Here is a 20,710-nt window from a genome sequence, read left to right on the forward strand (position 1 = left end):
AAGCAGACTTCCTCAGCAGACACGATCTCCAGCCAGGAGAGTGGGGTCTTCATCGAAAGGTCTTTGCAGAAGTGACAAGTCATTGGGGAGTTCCTCAAGTAGACATGATGGTGTCACGCCTCAACAAGAAACTTCAGAGATATTGTTCCAGGTCAAGGGACCCTTAAGCTATAGCGGTGGACGCCCTAGTGACACAGTGGGTGTTTCCGTCAGTATATGTGTTCCCTCCACTTCCTCTCATTCCAAAGGTGATAAAGATTATAAGAAGAACAAGGGTTCAGGCGATACTCATTGTTCCGGATTTGCCAAGAAGGGCCTGGTATCCAGAGCTTCAGGAGTTGCTCATAGAAGATCCCTGGCCTCTTCCTGTTCATGAGGACCTGTTGCAACAGGAGACGTGCGTGTATCAAGACTTACCACAGCTGCGTTTGACGGCGTGGTGGTTGAACGCCAAATCCTAGCCCGAAAGTGTATTCCCAGTGAAGTCATTCCCACACTTCTTCAGGCTAGAAAAGAAGTAACGGCAAAGCATTACCAGCGTATTTGAAGAAAATATGTGTCTTGGTGTGAATCCAATAAGGCTCCTACGGAGGAATTTCAGCTGGGGCGGTTGCTCCATTTTTTGCAAGCAGGTGTGGATGAGGGCATAAAGCTAGGCTCCATTAAAGTACAAATTTTGGCCTTATCTATTTTCTTTCAGAAGGAGTTGGCCTCCCTTCCAGAAGTTCAGACCTTTGTGAAAGGCGTACTGCACATACAACCTCCCTTTGTACCCCCAGTGGCACCATGGGATCTTAACATGGTGTTGCAATTCCTGCAATCTCATTGGTTTGAACCTTTGCGTAAGGTTGAGTTCAAATTCCTTACTTGGAAAGTAGCCATGCTGTTGGCCTTGGCATCTGCAAGGCGGGTATCTGAATTGGCTGCTTTGTCGCACAAAAGTCCCTATTTAATCTTCCATTCTGATAGGGCGGAGTTGAGAACTCGTCAGCAATTTTTGCCAAAGGTGGTTTCTTCGTTTCACGTGAACCAGCCTGTTGTGGTTCCAGTGGCTACTGATGCCTTGGTCAGAGCTTTGCAAATCTATGTCGCCAGAACAGCTCAAGTTAGGAAAACAGAGGCTCTGTTTGTCCTGTATGCTCCCAACAAGATTGGGGCTCCTGTTTCCAAGCAGACTATTGCACGCTGGATCTGTAATATGATTCAGCAGTCTCATTATACGGCAGGATTGCCGTTACCGAAGTCGGTGAAAGCCCATTCTACCAGGAAGGTGGGCTCATCCTGGGCGGCTGCCTGAGGGGTCTCGGCATTACAGCTGAAATGCTACTTGGTCAGGATCAAACACCTTTGTGAAGTTCTACAAGTTTGATACCCTGGCTGGGGGGGACCTGTTGTTTGGTCAATTGGTGCTGCAGAGTCATCCGCACTCTCCCGCCCATTCTAGAGCTTTGGTATAAACCCCATGGATCTTGAAGCATCCCCAGCATCCTCTAGGACGTATGAGAAAATAGGATTTTAATACCTACCGGTAAATCCTTGTCTCTTAGTCCGTAGAGGATGCTGGGCACCCGTCCCAGTGCAGAGGGTATCTGCAGTTATTGGTTGTAGTTACGCACATGTTGTGCCGAGTTCAGTCAGTCTGTGACTGTTGTTAATCATGCCGTTGCATGCGTTGATGTTGAATGCCATGTTGTACGGCGTGTTGGTGGTGTGAGCTGGTATGTATCTCACCTTAGTTTAAAACGTTAAATAAATCCTTTTCCTCGAAATGTCCGTCTCCCTGGGCACAGTTCCTATAACTGGAGTCTGGAGGAGGGGCATAGAGGGAGGAGACAGTTCACACCCAATCAAAGTGTTATAGTGTGTCCATGTCTCCTACCCCATGGTTCTTGAAGCATCCCCAGCATCCTCTATGGACTAAGAGAAAAGGATTCACCGGTAGGTATTAAAATCCTATTTACGTTGCTGCAGGCGTAGCACAATTGCCAGTCATTGCAGGTTGCTGGATGACACATGCAATCCATTCCTGGGTTAGTCAAATAAGGGAAGGTCTCTCGGGTAATATGACCTTAGTCAACACTGTTGCCTTACTGACTCTCATTCAGGAGACGGCAAGAGTCCTCTGTGACTCCTTAAAAGAGATTGGCACTGTTAGTGCTAGAACCACGGCTATGGCTGTGTCTGCGCGCAGAGCCATATGGTTACGTTAGTGGATCGCTGATGCTGACTCAAACCGTAATGTGTAATCTCTTTCCTTCACAGGTGAATGGCTCTTTGGAGGTGACCTGGACACCTGGATTTCGAAGGCTACGGCCGGAAAATCCACATTTCTCCCTTCGGGTGCCCCTCCTGCTAGACGTTCCTAAACGGGACCATCTACTCAGTCCTTTCGGTCCTCCAGATTTCGATCCAGAACCAGAGGAGCCTCCAATGCAGCGAGAGGCTCTAGGGCAAAACCTATAAAACCAGCAGTTGCTGGGTCTCAGAACCAGAATACCAGTTCTGCTCCCGCAAACACTTCAGCATGACGGTGCACACCCACCCCAGGGGGATCTCGTGGTGGGAGCTCGGTTACGTCACTTCAGCCACATCTGGGACGGTTCTTGCCAAGATGCTTGGGTAAGGGACCTTATCTCTCAGGGCTACAAGCTGGAGTTCGACGGTTCTCCTCCCCAACGATTTTTCAAATCAGGCTTACCAGTTTTGGAAAGTATGCGTGGTACTCTACTACTGGCCAAAGAGAAGTTGGTACAGTCCCAGGTCATTGTCCCAGTACCACTGTTGCAACAAGGACAGGGTTACTACAGTCTGTAGTACCGAAAACAGATGGGTCTGTGAGATCCATTCTGAATCTGAAGTCCTTGAATCCTTACCTGAAGGTTTTCAGATTCAAGACTGAATCTCTGAGGGCAGTGATCGCAGGCCTGGAACCACAGGAGTTCCTAGTATCCCTGGAAATCAAGGATGCTTATCTACATGTCCCAATTTGGTCATCTCATCAGGCCTTTCTGAGGTTTGCCCTGCTGAACGATCATTACCAATTTTAGGCATTACCCTTCGGCCTGTCTACAGCTCCAAGGGTGTTCACGAAGGTGATGGTGGAAATGATGTTTCAGCTCAGGGTCCATGGGGTCAATGTGATCCCATACCTGGACGATCTCCTGATAAAAGCAAGATCAAGGGAGCTTCTATTACTCCACATAGATCGCACTATCCAATGCCTGTCTCACCACGGGTGGATCCTTAATCTACAGAAGTCCCACCTGGAACCGTCTCCGCGGCTCCTGTTTCTGGGCATGCTACTGGATACTGTAGCATAGAAAGTATTCCTCCCAGTTGACAAGTCGAGAGCACTCCAAGAAATGGTATGCATGGTCTTCAGACCTGCTCGAGTGTCCGTTGATCTTTGCATAAAATTGTTGGTAAAGATGGTGGCCTCCTACGAGGCGATACAGTACGGAAGGTTCCATGCAAGACCCTTCCAATTGGACATCCTGAATAAATGGTCCGGTTCCCATCTTCAGGTGCACCGGATGATTCGGCTGTCACCCCAGGCCAGGATTTCACTCCTGTGGTGGACACAGTCTTCCAACCTCTTGGAAGGCTGGAACTTTGGGATTCAGGACTGGATCCTCCTCACAACAGATGCAAGTCTATGAGGATGGGGAGCTGTCACCCAAGGGGCACAGTTCCAGGGCAGGTGGTCTGCCCAGGAGGCCCTGCTTCCAATCAACATTCTGGAACTTCGGGCTATCCAGAACGTCTCTGCTTCAGGCGTCTCCTCTACTAAGGCAACAGGCAATCCAGGTGCAGTCGGACAACGCTTTGGCAGTGGCGTACATCAATCGACAAGGAGGGACAAAAAGCAGGGCAGGCATGCGAGAAGTGTCAAGAATACTCCTCTGGGCAGAAAACATGCAAGAGCGCTGTCCGCAATCTTCATTCCGGGAGTGGAGAACTGGGAGGCGGACCTCCTAAGCCGCCACGACCTCCACCTGAGGGAGTGGGGACTACACCCGCAGGTGTTCCAACTGAACATCCACAGGTGGGGTTGCCCACAGATCGACTTGATGGCCTCTCATCTCAACAAGAAGGTTTGCTGCTATTGCTCACGGACCATGGACCCTCAGGCGAATGCAGTGTATGCGCTGACTTCGCTTTGGCCTTACCAGCTGGTCTACCTGTTTCCTCAAGCGGATCAGACATCAAAGAGCTGAAGCAATCTTGATTGCCCTGGATTGGTCCTGAAGAGCATGGAACACGGCTCTTCTGGACATGTCTGTTCAGGACCCTTGTGTCACAACTGAGGGCCTGAGCTGACGGGAGGCAGCCTCAGTTGTAGGGGCTGAGATGTAACGGAACCTGGGAGGTTGTATCAGACCCCTAGACATGTAAGTAACATGTAGAATAACTGCCCGAAGGCGTGACCGCGACAACCAGGATAAAAGTCAATTATGTTTATTATGACAAACTCCGTAACACAGCAGCAGTAAAAGGAAACATAAAAGTCAACAGAGGATAAATACAATTCCTGGGTACTACAGGGTGGCAAGGGCCACAGGCACTGGTAGTGTGAGACAGTTCTTATAATCTTCAAGTTGGAAAGTCCTTACCAGGCCTGACTGTAGCAATGGAGAGAACCCAGGATCGTACCAGCCGGTGCTCCAGGAAAGGCTGGGCTGCTGAAGATAAAACGGCTGCTGTGGATACTGGCTGGAACCAGACTGTTGTTGATACGGAGTGGATACTGGCTGGGACCAGTTAAATAATAAACGAACTTGAGAGCGATGAAATAATAATGAAGTTTGGAGTTTGAGAGCGGTGAAATAATAATACCGGTGGAGAGTGGTAAACTGCAGAAAAGGACACCGGCCCTTTAAGAGAAGCTGTACACTGCTGGAAGCTGGGCTGGAAGCAGGTGATTGTTTGAGAGCGGTGAAATAATAATACAGGTGCAGAGTGGTAAACTGCAGAAAAGGACACCGGCCCTTTAAGAGAAGCTGTACACTGCTGGAAGCTGGGCTGGAAGCAGGTGATTGTTTTATCTGGAAACAGGTGAGTCCAGAATGGATCGGAGAGTCAGGCTACACCGCAGATGGAATGCTGGTGCGGGTCTCTATAGCAGAAGTCTGGAGACAGGAGCTGGAACCTGGAAGACAACCACAGGAGAGAGACAAACTGGAACTAGGTTAGACAAGCAAAGCACTGACGCCTTCCTTGCTCAGGCACAGCTTATTTATACCTGCAGCAAGGAAGGGGTTGGCTAGGCAATTATGCAAATCAACAATACAGACAGCAGATTGGTGGAAATGATCAGATGACAAAATCCAAGATGGCTGCGCCCATGCAGACACTTGGAGGGAAGTTTGGTTTGTAATCCATGTGAGAATTGAAACAGTAATGGCGACGCCGGCCACAGGAGACAGGAGACGCCAGACTGACAAGCGCACATTTAACCACGCGGGCACAGCGGAGGCCGCGGCTGATGAAATCACCACTCTGACATTCTGCATGTGGAAACTCAGGAACAGCGGAATCCGGTCCTGGAACGCTGAGCCAGCCTTAGGAGGCATCTGAAGGGTAAGTAATGGTGTCCAGATACCCGGATCGTGACAGCACCCCCCCCCCCCTTTAGGAGTGGCCCCAGGACACTTCCTAGGCTTTAAAGGAAACTTTGCGTGGAAATTTCGGACCAAGGCAGGAGCATGGACGTCTGAGGCATTGGTCCAAGAGCGTTCTTCAGGACCATAGCCCTTCCAGTCAATGAGGTATTGTAACTGACCGTAACGGAAACGTGAGTCCAAAATCTTGGCCACCTTGTACTCGACTCCCCGTTGAGTCTGAACTTTGGGAGCTGGAGGAAGTGCGGAATGAAACCGATTCAGGATCAGCGGTTTCAACAAAGAAACATGAAATGTCCTGGGTATTTTCAAGAAGGATGGTAACTGTAACCTGTAGGCAACAGGATTGATGACTTGTTCAATCTTGAAGGGTCCGATGTAGCGAGGTGCAAATTTCATGCTGGGAACTCTCAACCTCAAATTCTTCGTGGACAACCACACACGATCACCCACCTTGAGAGCAGGAACCGCTCTACGCTTCCTATCGGCAAACTTCTTATACCTGAATGAGGCTTTAAGCAGGGCTGCGCGGACGTTCCTCCAGTTATTTGAAAACTGACGCAAGGTGACATCCACTGCTGGAACAGAAGTTGCGGGAAGCGGTTGGAATTCTGGGACTTTAGGGTGGAATCCATAATTAATGAAGAATGGTGTAGAAGAAGATGAGGAATGGTATTGATTGTTGTGGCTGAATTCGGCCCAAGGAAGGAGTTGAACCCAGTCATCTTGAGAGGAAGACACATATATACGGAGGAAGGCCTCCAAGTCCTGATTCACCCTCTCGGTTTGACCATTGGTCTGAGGATGGTAAGCCGTGGAAAACTTTAACTTGACTTGGAGGGCTTGACACAAACTTCGCCAAAATTTGGCTACAAATTGTACTCCGCGATCCGAGATGATCTCTTCAGGAAGACCGTGAAGTCGGAAGATCTCTTGTATAAACACTTGAGCCAACTTGGAAGCTGACGGAAGACCAGTGAGAGGGATGAAATGTGCCATCTTGGTGAACCGGTCAACTACCACCCAGATGGTATTAAACTTGTTGCAGATAGGTAGATCGGAAACAAAGTCCATCGACAAATGGGTCCATGGTCGACGGGGAACAGATAATGGAACCAGTTGCCCCGCAGGCGACTGGCGGGAGACTTTGTGTTGGGCACACTTTGGGCAGGAGGCAATAAATTCCATAACGTCCTTCTTCAGAGTTGGCCACCAGTAGGACCTAGAAATAAATTCAAGGGTTTTCTGAATGCCTGTATGTCCAGCAAAACGGGAAGCATGGGCCCAATGCATGAGCTTCTTCCTTAGAACTGGCTTAACAAAACTTTTCCCTGGTGGAGGCGTAGAGTCCATCCCTACCGTGGAGAATGCCAACGGATTAATAATAGGATGCTTGTCTGCAGACTCGGACTCATTTTCTTGCTCCCATGAGCGGGAAAGGGCATCGGCCTTACGATTCTGAGAACCCGGACAGAACTGGAGTTTAAAGTCAAACCTAGAGAAGAAAAGTGCCCATCTGGCCTGACGAGGATTCAGACATTGTGCGCCTTTGAGATATAAAAGATTTTTGTGGTCGGTAAGTATGGTGATTGAGTGGGAAGCTCCCTCCAACAGGTATTTCCACTCCTCCAGAGAGAGCTTGATGGCTAGCAACTCCTGATCGCCAATGGCATAGTTGCGCTCAGCTGGGGAGAACTTCCGGGAGAAGAAACTGCAAGGATGTAGATGTCCATCTTTGGCCCTCTGGGATAACACTGCTCCTACTCCAACGGAGGAGGCATCTACCTCTAAGATAAAAGGAGAGTCGGTGTCGGGCTGTTTCAGAACTGGTGCAGAGATGAACCGTTGCTTCAGAAGGTGAAAGGCCTGTGTAGCTTCCTCGGACCACTTGGACGGATTAGCACCTTTCTTGGTTAATGCAGTGATAGGCGCCACAATGGTGGAAAAGTCTCGTATAAATTTTCTATAATAATTGGCGAACCCTAAGAACCTCTGGACCCCTTTTGAGGCTTAAGGGTATATGCCAATTCTGGATTGCTTGGAGTTTCTCAGGATCCATCTCTAGTCCGGAACTGGACACAATGTAACCTAGAAACGGAATGGTTTTAACTTCAAACACACACTTCTCCAATTTACAATAGAGGTGATTGACACGGAGACGGGAAAGAACCTCTTTTTTCGAGATTATTAGCAAAGATGAGGATGTCATCTAGATAAACCACGACATGGCGGTACAAGATGTCCCTGAAGATCTCATTCACGAAGTGCTGGAAGACTGCTGGAGCGTTGCTCAATCCGAAGGGCATGACGAGGTACTCATAATGTCCGTCACGGGTGTTAAAGGCGGTCTTCCACTCGTCACCCTCATGGATTCGGATGAGATTGTAGGCACCCCTCAAGTCCAGCTTTGTGAAAATGGTTGCACCACTAACTCTATCAAAGAGCTCGGTAATCAGGGGTAAAGGATATCGGTTCTTGACGGTAATGTCGTTCAGACCTCTGTAGTCGATGCACGGACGCAGACCACTGTCTTTCTTCTTAACGAAGAAGAAGCCTGCGCCGGCTGGAGAAGAAGATGGTCGGATGAAACCCTTCGCCAGGTTCTCTTTGATGTACTCTTCCATGGAGTGTGTCTCAGGCAGAGACAACGGATAAGTTCGGCCTCGCGGTGGAACCTTCCCTGGAATGAGGTCGATTGGGCAGTCCCATTCTCTATGAGGAGGAAGGATATCAGCAGAGGCTTTACTGAACACATCCGTGAAGTCTTGATATGGAGGAGGCGGAACATCAGATGACCTGGGGAAGGAAGAACAAACAGGAAGAACTTTGGCTAAACAAGTCTCAGCACAGGAGGGACCCCATGCCAGTATTTGCGTAGTCGTCCAGTCAATTGATGGGTTGTGGAGACGGAGCCATGGAAGGCCTAAAACCACTGGATGTGTGGCTCTTGGAATCACTAAAAAAGAAATATACTCAGAATGAAGAACTCCCACTCTCAGACGAACTGGAAGAGTCCTTAAGGAAATGACTGCGTCAAAAATCTTGCTGCCATCCACGGCAGTCAAAGAGATGGACGAGGACAGTCTCTCGGTGGGTAGGGACCACCGTTTAACATAAGCTTCGGTTATGAAATTCCCAGCTGCTCCGGAATCAAGGAGGGCAATGACGTTCCTGTAACGTTGAGCAATTTGGAGCGACACTGGGAGGTTACAGTCATGAGGAGATGGAGAGGAGATCATTACTCCTAGCCGGCCCTCTCCTTGGCGAGCTAGGATCTGGAGTTTCCCGGACGTTTGGGACAGGCATTGATAGTGTGCGACGGAGCTGCACAGTAGAGACAGAGAGACTCAGAGAGACGTCTTCGGCGCTCAGCGGGAGATAGACGGGAACGACTAATTTGCATAGGCTCATCCTTGGATGGAGATGGTTGACGAGGAGGAGGAGCAGAAGATTTAGGAGTAGATGATCTTCCTCGCTCGGTTGCTCTCTCTCTGAAACGTAGATCAACCTTCGTGCAAAGAGAAATTAGCTCATCCAACTTAGAGGGCAAGTCTCTGGTAGCTAACTCATCCTTGATGCGTTCAGATAAGCCATGCCAGAATGCAGCATACAGGGCCTCGTCGTTCCATGCCAGTTCGGATGCCAGGATTTTAAACTGTATAAGATACTGTCCCACAGTACGTGTTTCCTGGCGTAAACGGAGAATCTCAGATGAAGCAGATGTTACCCGGCCTGGCTCGTTGAAGATGCGCCTGAATGTAGCTACAAAGTCAGTATAGGAGGATAGCAGGGGATCAGACTTCTCCCATAAAGGTGATGCCCAGTCAAGGGCTGAGCCACTGAGAAGGGAGATGATATAGGCAATTTTGGTACGGTCACTGAAGAAATTGCCAGGTAGAAGCTCAAAGTGGATTTCACATTGATTGAGAAATCCCCTGCAGAACCTTGGAGATCCATCAAATTTTGCTGGCGTTGGAAGATGAAGATGTGGACTGGAAATGGGTAAGGTGGGTGGGGTTACAGCTGGTGTCACTGTAGTGGACGCACCGGACGTGCCAGGTCCACGGAGGGTCGTTTGAATCCCATCCAGCCGTGTAGAGAGATCCTGGAGACAGCGGATGATGTGGCCCTGTGCAGCCTCCTGATGTTCAAGTCGGGCTGCCAGTTCTTGCATCGGCCTGGCCGCTTGATCCTGGTCTCCGGCTGGATTCATTTGGTCAGTGCTTACTGTCACAACTGAGGGCCTGAGCTGACGGGAGGCAGCCTCAGTTGTAGGGGCTGAGATGTAACGGAAACTGGGAGGTTGTATCAGACCCCTAGACATGTAAGTAACATGTAGAATAACTGCCCGAAGGCGTGACCACGACAACCAGGATAAAAGTCAATGATGTTTATTATGACAAACTCCGTAACACAGCAGCAGTAAAAGGAAACAAAAGTCAACAGAGGATAAATACAATTCCTGGGTACTACAGGGTGGCAAGGGCCACAGGCACTGGTAGTGTGAGACAGTTCTTATAATCTTCTAGTTGGAAAGTCCTTTCCAGGCCTGACTGTAGCAATGGAGAGAACCCAGGATCGTACCAGCCGGTGTTCCAGGAAAGGCTGGGCTGCTGAAGATAAAACGGCTGCTGTGGATACTGGCTGGAACCAGACTGTTGTTGATACGGAGTGGATACTGGCTGGGACCAGTTAAATAATAAACGAACTTGAGAGCGATGAAATAATAATGAAGTTTGGAGTTTGAGAGCGGTGAAATAATAATACCGGTGGAGAGTGGTAAACTGCAGAAAAGGACACCGGCCCTTTAAGAGAAGCTGTACACTGCTGGAAGCTGGGCTGGAAGCAGGTGATTGTTTGAGAGCTGTGAAATAATAATACCGGTGGAGAGTGGTAAACTGCAGAAAGGACACCGGCCCTTTAAGAGAAGCTGTACACTGCTGGTAGCTGGGCTGGAAGCAGGTGATTGATAATGAAGTTTGGAGTTTGAGAGCGGTGAAATAATAATACCGGTGGAGAGTGGTAAACTGCAGAAAGGACACCGGCCCTTTAAGAGAAGCTGTACACTGCTGGAAGCTGGGCTGGAAGCAGGTGATTGTTTTAGCTGGAAACAGGTGAGTCCAGAATGGATCGGAGAGTCAGGCTACACCGCAGATGGAATGCTGGTGCGGGTCTCTATAGCAGAAGTCTGGAGACAGGAGCTGGAACCTGGAAGACAACCACAGGAGAGAGACAAACTGGAACTAGGTTAGACAACCAAAGCACTGACGCCTTCCTTGCTCAGGCACAGCTTATTTATACCTGCAGCAAGGAAGGGGTTGGCTAGGCAATTATGCAAATCAACAATACAGACAGCAGATTGGTGGAAATGATCAGATGACAAAATCCAAGATGGCTGCGCCCATGCAGACACTTGGAGGGAAGTTTGGTTTGTAATCCATGTGAGAATTGAAACAGTAATGGCGACGCCGGCCACAGGAGACAGGAGACGCCAGACTGACAAGCGCACATTTAACCACGCGGGCACAGCGGAGGCCGCGGCTGATGAAATCACCACTCTGACATTCTGCATGTGGAAACTCAGGAACAGCGTAATCCGGTCCTGGAACGCTGAGCCAGCCTTAGGAGGCATCTGAAGGGTAAGTAATGGCGTCCAGATACCCGGATCGTGACACCTTGGCCTCTACCACTAAGAAGGGATCTTCTTCTTCAACACGGACCGTTCGTCTACCCGGCAGCTTAGTTTGATGGCATGGAAGTTGAGCGGAACATCCTAGCTCACAAAGGGCTTTCCAAAAAGGTAATTGCCACTATGGTACAAACCAGAAAACCTGTGATGTCAAAACACTATCATCATATCTTGCAGAGATATGTCTCTTGGTGCGAAGAACGCACATATCCCTCTTCGGAATTCCACTTAGGAAGGTTCCTGTGTTTCCTGCAGGCTGGAGTGGATAAGGGCTTATGTCTGGGATCCATTAAGGTCCATATTTCAGTTCTTTCCATCTTCTTCAAGAAGAAGTTGTCTCTCTTGCCAGAAATTCAGACCTTCTTGCAAGGGGTGCTTCATATACAACCTCCATTTGTGCCCCCTATGGCACCTTGGGATCTAGATGTTATGTTACGTTTTCTACAGTCCTCCTGGTTTGAACCTCTGGTGATGGTAGAAGACAAGTACCTCACGTGGAAGACGGTGATGTTACTGGCCCTGGCTTCTGCTAGGTGTGTCTCAGAATTGGGGGCCTTATCCTGTCAACTGATTACCTCCTCCCAGTCCTACCTATTTTTGCACGTGCTCTCCCCATCTCACTCTCCACCTCTCTACAAAACTTCAAATGGGCTCTCAAGGCCCACTTCTTCGCAAACCCCAGCCAATTGTCCTCCTAACCCTCTTATCCGCACTCAGTCTTCCGCTTCTATGTCACCCTGGTCTGTTAGCCCTATCTACAGTAATAATACAGGGACATGACTGGGGAGTTGAGGGGATCTGGGAGCATCACAGTGACATCACTTATATCTATAGTAATAATACAGGGACATGACTGGGGAGGTGAGGGGATCTGGGAGTGTCACAGTGACGTCACTTATATCTATAGTTATAATACAGGGACATGACCGGGTAGGTGAGGGGATCTGTCAGTATTTACAGTGATATTGATGTCTCCCCCATTTTGCAGGGTTGCACAGTAGTAAAGAAGACATCTGGTGAGTGTGAGACACCCAGCAGCCATAGCCGTGTGTCACGTGGACTGAGCAGAACTAAGAGCCCCATCACGGTGCCTCCACCTCACTCACTGATACATGAGAGGCACAGTGACCAGAAGATCCTGGAACTCACCAACAAGATCATTCAGCTGCTGACTGGAGAGGTGACTGCTGGGAATGGGACATTATACAGTAACACCGGGGGATGTGTCTGGGTGATGACTGGAGAGGTGACTGCTGGGAATGGGACATTATACAGTAACACCAGGGGATGTGTCTGGGTGATGACTGGAGAGGTGACTGCTGGGAATGGGACATTATACAGTAACACCAGGGGATGTGTCTGGGTGATGACTGGACAGGTGACTGCTGGAAATGGAACATTATACAGTAACACCAGGGGATGTGTCTGGGTGATGACTGGAGAGGTGACTGCTGGGAATGGGACATTATATAGTAACACCGGGGGTCGTGTCTGGGTGATGACTGGAGAGGTGACTGCTGGGAATGGGGCATTATACAGTAACACCAGGGGACGTGTCTGGGTGATGACTGGAGAGGTGACTGCTGGGAATGGGACATTGTACAGTAACACCAGGGGATGTGTCTGGGTGATGACTGGAGAGGTGACTGCTGGGAATGGGACATTATACAGTAACACCAGGGGATGTGTCTGTGTGATGACTGGAGAGGTGACTGCTGGGAATGGGACATTATACAGTAACACCAGGGGATGTGTCTGGGTGATGACTGGACAGGTGACTGCTGGGAATGGAACATTATACAGTAACACCAGGGGACGTGTCTGGGTGATTACTGGAGAGGTGACTGCTGGGAATGGGACATTGTACAGTAACACCAGGGGATGTGTCTGGGTGATGAATGTATCACTGTGTGTGTCCGGTTCCTATAATGTGTCAGGTAGTCACTGTCTATGGGGTATATGCAATTCACAGCGAATCGCTGCAATTTTTCGCCGTTTTTTAATTCGACTTAATTCGACAGGTGAATTCCGGAAGGTGGCTGCCGGAATTCACCATATTCAATGAAAAACGGATTCGCCAGAACCGCGGGCGAAAATCGGCCGATTTGGCGGATTTTGCAGCGATTTGAAAAACCCGGAAAAAAAATGGCGTGGGGTCCCCCCTCCAAAGCATAACCAGCCTCGGGCTCATCGAGCTGGTCCTGGTTCTAAAAATCCGGGGAAAAATTGGCCAGGGATCCCCCGTATTTTTAAAACCAGCACCGTGCTCTGCGCCTAGTGCTGGTGCCAAAAATACGGGGGACAAAACGAGCAGGGGTCCCCCGTATTTTTAACACCAGCATCGGGCTCCACTAGCTGGACAGATAATGCCACAGCCGGGGGTCACTTTTATGCCGTGCCCTGCGGCCGTGGCATTAAATATCCAACTAGTCACCCCTGGCCGGGGTACCCTGGGGGAGTGGGGACCCCTTCAATCAAGGGGTCCCCCCCCCCCCAGCCACCCAAGGGCCAGGGGTGAAGCCCGAGGCTGTCCCCCCCCATTCAATGGGCTGCGGATGGGGGGGCTGATAGCCTTTTGTGATAATGAAAAGAATATTGTTTTTTCCAGCAGTACTACAAGTCCCAGCAAGCCTCCCCCGCAAGCTGGTACTTGGAGAACCACAAGTACCAGCATGCGGGAGAAAAACGGGCCCGCTGGTACCTGTAGTACTACTGGAAAAAAAATACTCAAATAAAAACAGGACACACACACCGTCGACAGTAAAACTTTATTACACACTGCCGACAGACACATACTTACCTATGTTGACACGCCGACTGCCACGGTCTCCTACGATCCGAGGGTACCTGTGAAAAAATTATACTCACCTTCCAGCGTCCAGAGATAAATCCACGTCCAGAGATAATCCACGTACTTGGCAAAAAAACAAACCGCAAATACCCGATCCATACCGGACTGAAAGGGGTCCCATGCTTTCACATCAGACCCCTTTCTCCCGAATGCCGGGATATCACGTGACTCCTGTCACTGAAGTCCCTTCAGCCAATCAGGAAGCGCTACTTCCGTGGCGCTCACCTGATTGGCTGTGCGCTGTCTGTGCTGTGACAGCTCATCGCAAAGCCGCTACATTACTTTCAATGGTGGGAACTTTGCGGGTAGCGGTGGGGTTAACCCGCGGTCAGCAGCTGACCGGCGGGTGACCTCACCGCTAGCCGCTAAGTTCCCACCATTGAATATAATGGACGGGGCTGTGCGATGCGCTGTCTGCTCAGACGCGCAGAGCCAATCAGATGAGCGCAACGAAGTTGCGCTTCCTGATTGGCTTTAGAGACCTTTCTGTGACAGCTGTCACTGACAGGTCTCTCTGCATTCGGGGTAAGGGGTCTCATGTGTCAACATGGGACCCCTTTCAGTCCGTTTGGTCGGGTATTTGCGGTTTGTTTTTTTCTACAAGTACATGGATGTATCTCTGGACCATGGCTGAGGTGAGTATATTGATCTTTTATTTTCAGGTACCCCTGGATTCTACATGGAGAAGAGGACCGATGTCGGCGTGAGAACATAGGTAAGTATGTGTGTGTCGACGTATGAAATAAAGTTTTACTTTCACGGTGTGTGTGTCCTGTTTTTATTTGGGTATTTTTTTTTCAGTAGTACTACAGGTACCAGCGGGCCCGTTTTTCTCCCGCATGCTGGTACTTGTGGTTCTCCAAGTACCAGCTTGCGGGGGAGGCTTGCTGGGACTTGTAGTACTGCTGGAAAAAACAATATTCTTTTCATTATCACAAAAGGCTATCAGCCCCCCCATCCGCAGCCCATTGGATGGGGGGGGACAGCTTCAGGCTTCACCCCTGGCCGTTGGGTGGCTGGGGGGGGGGACCCCTTGATTGAAGGGGTCCCCACTCCCCCAGGGTACCCCGGCCAGGGGTGACTAGTTGGATATTTAATGCCACGGCCGCAGGGCACGGCATAAAACTGACCCCGGCTGTGGCATTATCTGTCCAGCTAGTGGAGCCCGATGCTGGTGTTAAAAATACGGGGGACCCCTGCTCGTTTTGTCCCCCGTATTTTTGGCACCAGCACCAGGCGCAGAGCCCGGTGCTGGTTTTAAAAATACGGGGGATCCCCTGTCAATTTTTTCCCCGCATTTTTAGAACCAGGACCAGCTCGAAGAGCCCGAGGCTGATTATGCTTTGGAGGGGGGACCCCACGCCATTTTTCTTTAGGATTTTACCGTTCCAGCAATAAAAAATAAAAAAATAAATAATATTTTAAAAAATATATAAATAATATTTGTGCCTCCAAAAAAAAAAAAAAGTAACTAATCCCTTCTAATATAAATAGATATGCTATTCCTAAAAAAAAAACACCCAAAAAAACATGTTTAAATTTTTTTTTATTGTTTTCACCCTCCAAAGTGTGGCGGATTGAAAATGACGAATTTGCTGTCTAAAAGCACTGCTGTCGAATTTCCAAACTTGAATTGAATATGCTTTGGTCGAATTGCAGCACTTGTATCATTGCAGAAAAGTCGAATTTGCAAAAATTCGAATTTCAAAAAGTCGAATTTTGAAAGTCCGTTTTTTGGTCGGAAAGCGCTGAATTGCATAGGCAAATTTTTTTATGGGGCGAAAATGACCCGAAATTCGACAATTTCGGGAATTCGACCGCAATTGCATATACCCCTATGTCTCCATGCAGGAAGGGGAGTATATAGAGGAACACAGGGGTCTGTACAAGGACGTGATGATGGAGAATCACCGACCCCTCACATCACTGGGTAAGAGGAGACTGTCATGTATTGTACAGGGGAGAGCAGGTATGGGGGCCCCTATATACACACATCCTCTGATAATCACATTTCTCTAACGTCCTAAGTGGATGCTGGGACTCCGTAAGGACCATGGGGAATAGCGGCTCCGCAGGAGACTGGGCACAACTAAAGAAAGCTTTAGGACTACCTGGTGTGCACTGGCTCCTCCCACTATGACCCTCCTCCAGACCTCAGTTAGAATTTTGTGCCCGGCTGAGCTGGATGCACACTAGGGGCTCTCCTGAGCTCCTAGAAAAGAAAGTATATTTTAGTTTTTTTTTTTTTTTTCAGTGAGATCTGCTGGCAACAGACTCACTGGTACGAGGGACTAAGGGGAGAGAAGCGAACCTACCTGCTGGCATCTAGCTTGGGCTTCTAGGCTACTGGACACCATTAGCTCCAGAGGGATCGAACACAGGCCCAGCCTCGGTCGTCCGGTCCCGGAGCCGCGCCGCCGTCCCCCTTACAGAGCCAGAAGCAAGAAGACGTTCCTGGAAATCGGCGGCAGAAGACTTCGGTCTTCATCAAGGTAGCGCACAGCACTGCAGCTGTGCGCCATTGCTCCCCATGCACACCTCACACTCCGGTCACTGATGGGTGCAGGGCACTGGGGGGGGGGGCGCCCTGGGCTGCAATATAGAGTACCTTGCTGGCAAATAACACATAATATAGTCATAGAGACTATATATGTGTAAAATACCCCTGCCAGATATACATATAAATAAGCGGGAGAAGTCTTCCAAAAAAGGGGCGGGGCTATCTCCCTCAGCACACTGGCGCCATTTTCCCTCACAGCTCCGCTGGAAGGATCGCTCCCAGGCTCTCCCCTGCAGTTTCAAGACTACATAGGGTAAAAAAGAGAGGGGGGGCACTAAATTTAGGCGCAATATATATATATATATATATATATATATATATAAGCAGCTATTGGGAAAAATCACTCAGTTATAGTGTTAATCCCTGTGTTATATAGCGCTTTTGGTGTGTGCTGGCATACTCTCTCTCTGTCTCCCCAAAGGGCTCTTGTGGGGTCCTGTCCTCAGTCAGAGCATTCCCTGTGTGTGTGCGGTGTGTCGGTACGGCTGTGTCGACATGTTTGATGAGGAGGCTTATGTGGAGGCGGAGCAGGTACCGATAAATGTGATGTCACCCCCTGCGGGGCCGACACCTGAATGGATGGTAATGTGGAAGGATTTACGTGATAGTGTCGACTCTTTACATAAAAGGTTTGACGACATAACAGATGTGGGACAGCCGGCTTCTCAGCTCGTGCCTGCCCAGGCGTCTCAAAAGCCATCAGGGGCTCTAAAACGCCCGCTACATCAGATGGCAGATACAGATGCAGGCACGGATACCGACTCCAGTGTCGACGACGAGGAGACTACTGTACATTCCAATAGAGCCACCCGTTCAATGATTGCGGCAATGAAAAATGTCTTGCACATTGCTGATGTTACCCCAGGTACCACAAAAAAGGGTATAATGTTTGGGGAGAAAAAACTACCAGTGGTTTTTCCTCCATCTGATGAATTAAATGAAGTATGTGAAGAAGCGTGGGCTTCCCCCCGATAAGAAACTGGTAATTTCTAAAAAGTTACTAATGGCGTACCCTTTCCCGCCAGAGGACAGGTTACGTTGGGAGACATCCCCTAGGGTGGATAAAGCGCTCACACGTCTATCAAAGAAGGTAGCACTGCCGTCTCCGGACACGGCCGCCCTCAAGGAACCTGCTGATAGAAAGCAGGAGGCTATCCTGCAGTCTGTTTATACACACTCAGGCATTATACTGAGACCAGCTATTGCTTCGGCATGGATGTGCAGTGCTGCAGCTGCGTGGTCAGATTCCCTGTCAGAAAATATTGATACCTTAGACAGGGACACTATATTGCTAACCATAGAGCATATATAAGACGCTGTCTTATACATGAGAGATGCACAGAGGGATATTTGCCGGCTGGCATCTAGAATAAATGCAATGTCCATTTCTGCCAGGAGGGGGTTATGAACTTGGCAGTGGACAGGGGATGCAGATTCTAAAAGGCACATGGAAGTTTTGCCTTACAAGGATGAGGAGTTGTTTGGGGATGGTCTCTCGGACCTAGTTTCCACAGCGACAGCTGGGAAATCAGCATTTTTACCCCATGTTCCCTCACAGCAAAAGAAAGCACCGTATTATCAGGTACAGTCCTTTCGGCCCCAGAAAGGCAAGCGGGTTAAAGGCGCGGCAGAGTTAGAGGGAAAAAGCTGCAAAATACAGCCAGTTCCCGGGAACAAAAGTCCTCCCCCGCTTCCTCTAAGTCCACAGCATGACGCTGGGGCTCCACTAGCGGAGCCGGTGCGGTGGGGGCCCGTCTCAAGTACTTCAGCGATCAGTGGGCTTGCTCACGGGTGGATCCCTGGATTCTACAAGTGGTGTCTCAGGGATACAAGCTGGAATTGGAGACGTCTCCCCCTCGCCGTTTCCTAAAATCTGCCTTGCCAACGACTCCCTTGGACAGGGAGGCAGTGATAGAGGCAATTCACAAGCTGTATTCGCAGCAGGTGATAGTCAAGGTACCCCTCCTTCAACAAGGAAGGGGTTACTATTCCACAATGTTTGTGGTACCGAAACCGGACGGTTCGGTCAGACCCATTTTAAATTTGAAATCCTTGAACACGTATATAAAAAGATGCAAGTTCAAGATGGAATCGCTCAGGGCGGTTATTTCAAGCCTGGAGGAAGGGGATTACATGGTATCACTGGACATCAAGGATGCTTACCGGCATGTCCCCATTTACCCTCCTCACCAGGAGTACCTCATATTTGTGGTACAGGACTGTCATTACCAATTCCAGACGTTGCCGTTTGGTCTGTCCACGGCACCGAGGGTATTTACCAAGGTAATGGCCGAAATGATGATACTCCGAAAAAAAAAGGAGTTATAATTATCCCGTACTTGGACGATCTCCTTATAAAGGCGAGGTCCAGGGAACAGTTGCTGATTGGAGTAGCACTAGCTCGGGAAGTGCTACAACAGCACGGCCGGATCCTGAATATTTCAAAGTCGCAGCTGGTTCCTGCAACGCGTCTATTGTTCCTGGGGATGGTTCTGGACACAGAACAGAAAAGGGTGTTTCTCCCGGAGGAGAAGGCCAAGGAGTTGTCATCGCTAGTCAGAGACCTCCTCAAACCAAAACAGGTGTCGGTGCACCACTGCACGCGAGTCCTGGGAAAGATGGTAGCTTCTTACGAAGCAATTTCGTTCGGAAGGTTCCATGCACGGATCTTTCTGTGGGATCTGTTGGACAAGTGGTCCGGATCGCATCTTCAGATGCATCTTCAGATAACCCTGTCTGCAAGGACCAGGGTGTCTCTACTGTGGTGGCTGCAGAGTGCTCATCTTCTGGAGGGCCGCAGATTCGGCATACAGGACTGGGTCCTGGTAACCACGGACGCCAGCCTTCGAGGCTGGGGAGCAGTCACACAGGGAAGACATTTCCAAGGACTATGGTCAAGCCAGGAGATGTCCCTACACATAAATATTCTGGAACTAAGAGCCATTTACAATGCCGTAAGTTAGGCAAGACCCCTGCTTCAAAGTCAGCCGGTACTGATTCAGTCAGACAACATCACGGCGGTCGCCCATGTAAACCGACAGAAGCAGGATGGCAATGGCAGAAGCCACAAGGATTCTCCGATGGGCGGAAAATCACGTGTTTGCACTGTCAGCAGTGTTCATTCCGGGAGTGGACAACTGGGAAGCAGACTTCCTCAGCAGGCACGACCTCCACCCGGGAGAGTGGGGACTTCATCCAGAAGTCTTCCGGCTGATTACAAACCATTGGGAAAGGCCACAGGTGGACATGATGGCGTCCCGCCTCAACAAAAAGCTAGAAAAATATTGCGCCAGGTCAAGGGACCCTCAGGCGATAGCGGTGGACGCTCTAGTGACACCGTGGGTGTACCGGTCGGTTTATGTGTTCCCTCCTCTTCCTCTCATACCAAAGGTGCTGAGGATAATAAGAAGGAGAAGAGTAAGAACTATACTCATTGTTCCGGATTGGCCAAGAAGAGCTTGGTACCCAGAACTTCAAGAAATTATCTCAGAGGACCCATGGTCTCTGCCTCTCAGACAAGACCTGCTGCAGCAGGGGCCTTGTCTGTTCCAAGACTTACCGCGGCTGTGTTTGACGGCATGGCGGTTAAACACCGGATCCTGAAGGAAAAGGGCATTCCGGAGGAAGTCATTCCTACGCTGATCAAAGCCAGGAAGGATGTGACCGCAAAACATTATCACCGCATATGGCGAAAATATGTTGCTTGGTGTGAGGCCAGGAAGGCCCCAACGGAGGAATTTCAACTGGGTCGATTCCTGCACTTCCTACAGTCAGGGGTGACGTTGGGCCTCAAATTGGGGTCCATTAAGGTCCAGATTTCGGCTCTGTCGATTTTCTTCCAGAAAGAACTGGCTTCACTGCCTGAAGTTCAGACTTTTGTTAAAGGAGTGCTGCATATTCAGCCCCCTTTTGTGCCTCCAGTGGCACCTTGGGATCTCAACGTGGTGTTGGATTTCCTTAAGTCGCATTGGTTTGAGCCACTTAAAACC

The 20,710-nt window shown here is 49.6% G+C and overlaps 1 protein-coding gene across 4 annotated transcripts in view; it reads left to right on the plus strand.

Annotated features, from left to right (window-relative positions):
- Positions 1–20,710, plus strand: part of LOC135001670 (oocyte zinc finger protein XlCOF6-like) — a 47,022-nt gene that overhangs the window by 13,721 nt on the left and 12,591 nt on the right. For 3 of the 4 annotated variants that reach the window (XM_063951599.1, XM_063951602.1, XM_063951600.1), the window contains exon 2: positions 12,299–12,490. The gene's annotated coding sequence lies outside the window, so the exon portion shown is untranslated. Of the gene's footprint in view, positions 1–12,298; positions 12,491–15,615; positions 16,092–20,710 lie in introns of those variants that run through there. The other variant, XM_063951601.1, reaches the window with a different exon arrangement.

Source organism: Pseudophryne corroboree, unplaced genomic scaffold (genome assembly GCF_028390025.1).
Source record: "Pseudophryne corroboree isolate aPseCor3 unplaced genomic scaffold, aPseCor3.hap2 scaffold_1663, whole genome shotgun sequence".
Lineage (NCBI taxonomy): Eukaryota > Metazoa > Chordata > Amphibia > Anura > Myobatrachidae > Pseudophryne > Pseudophryne corroboree.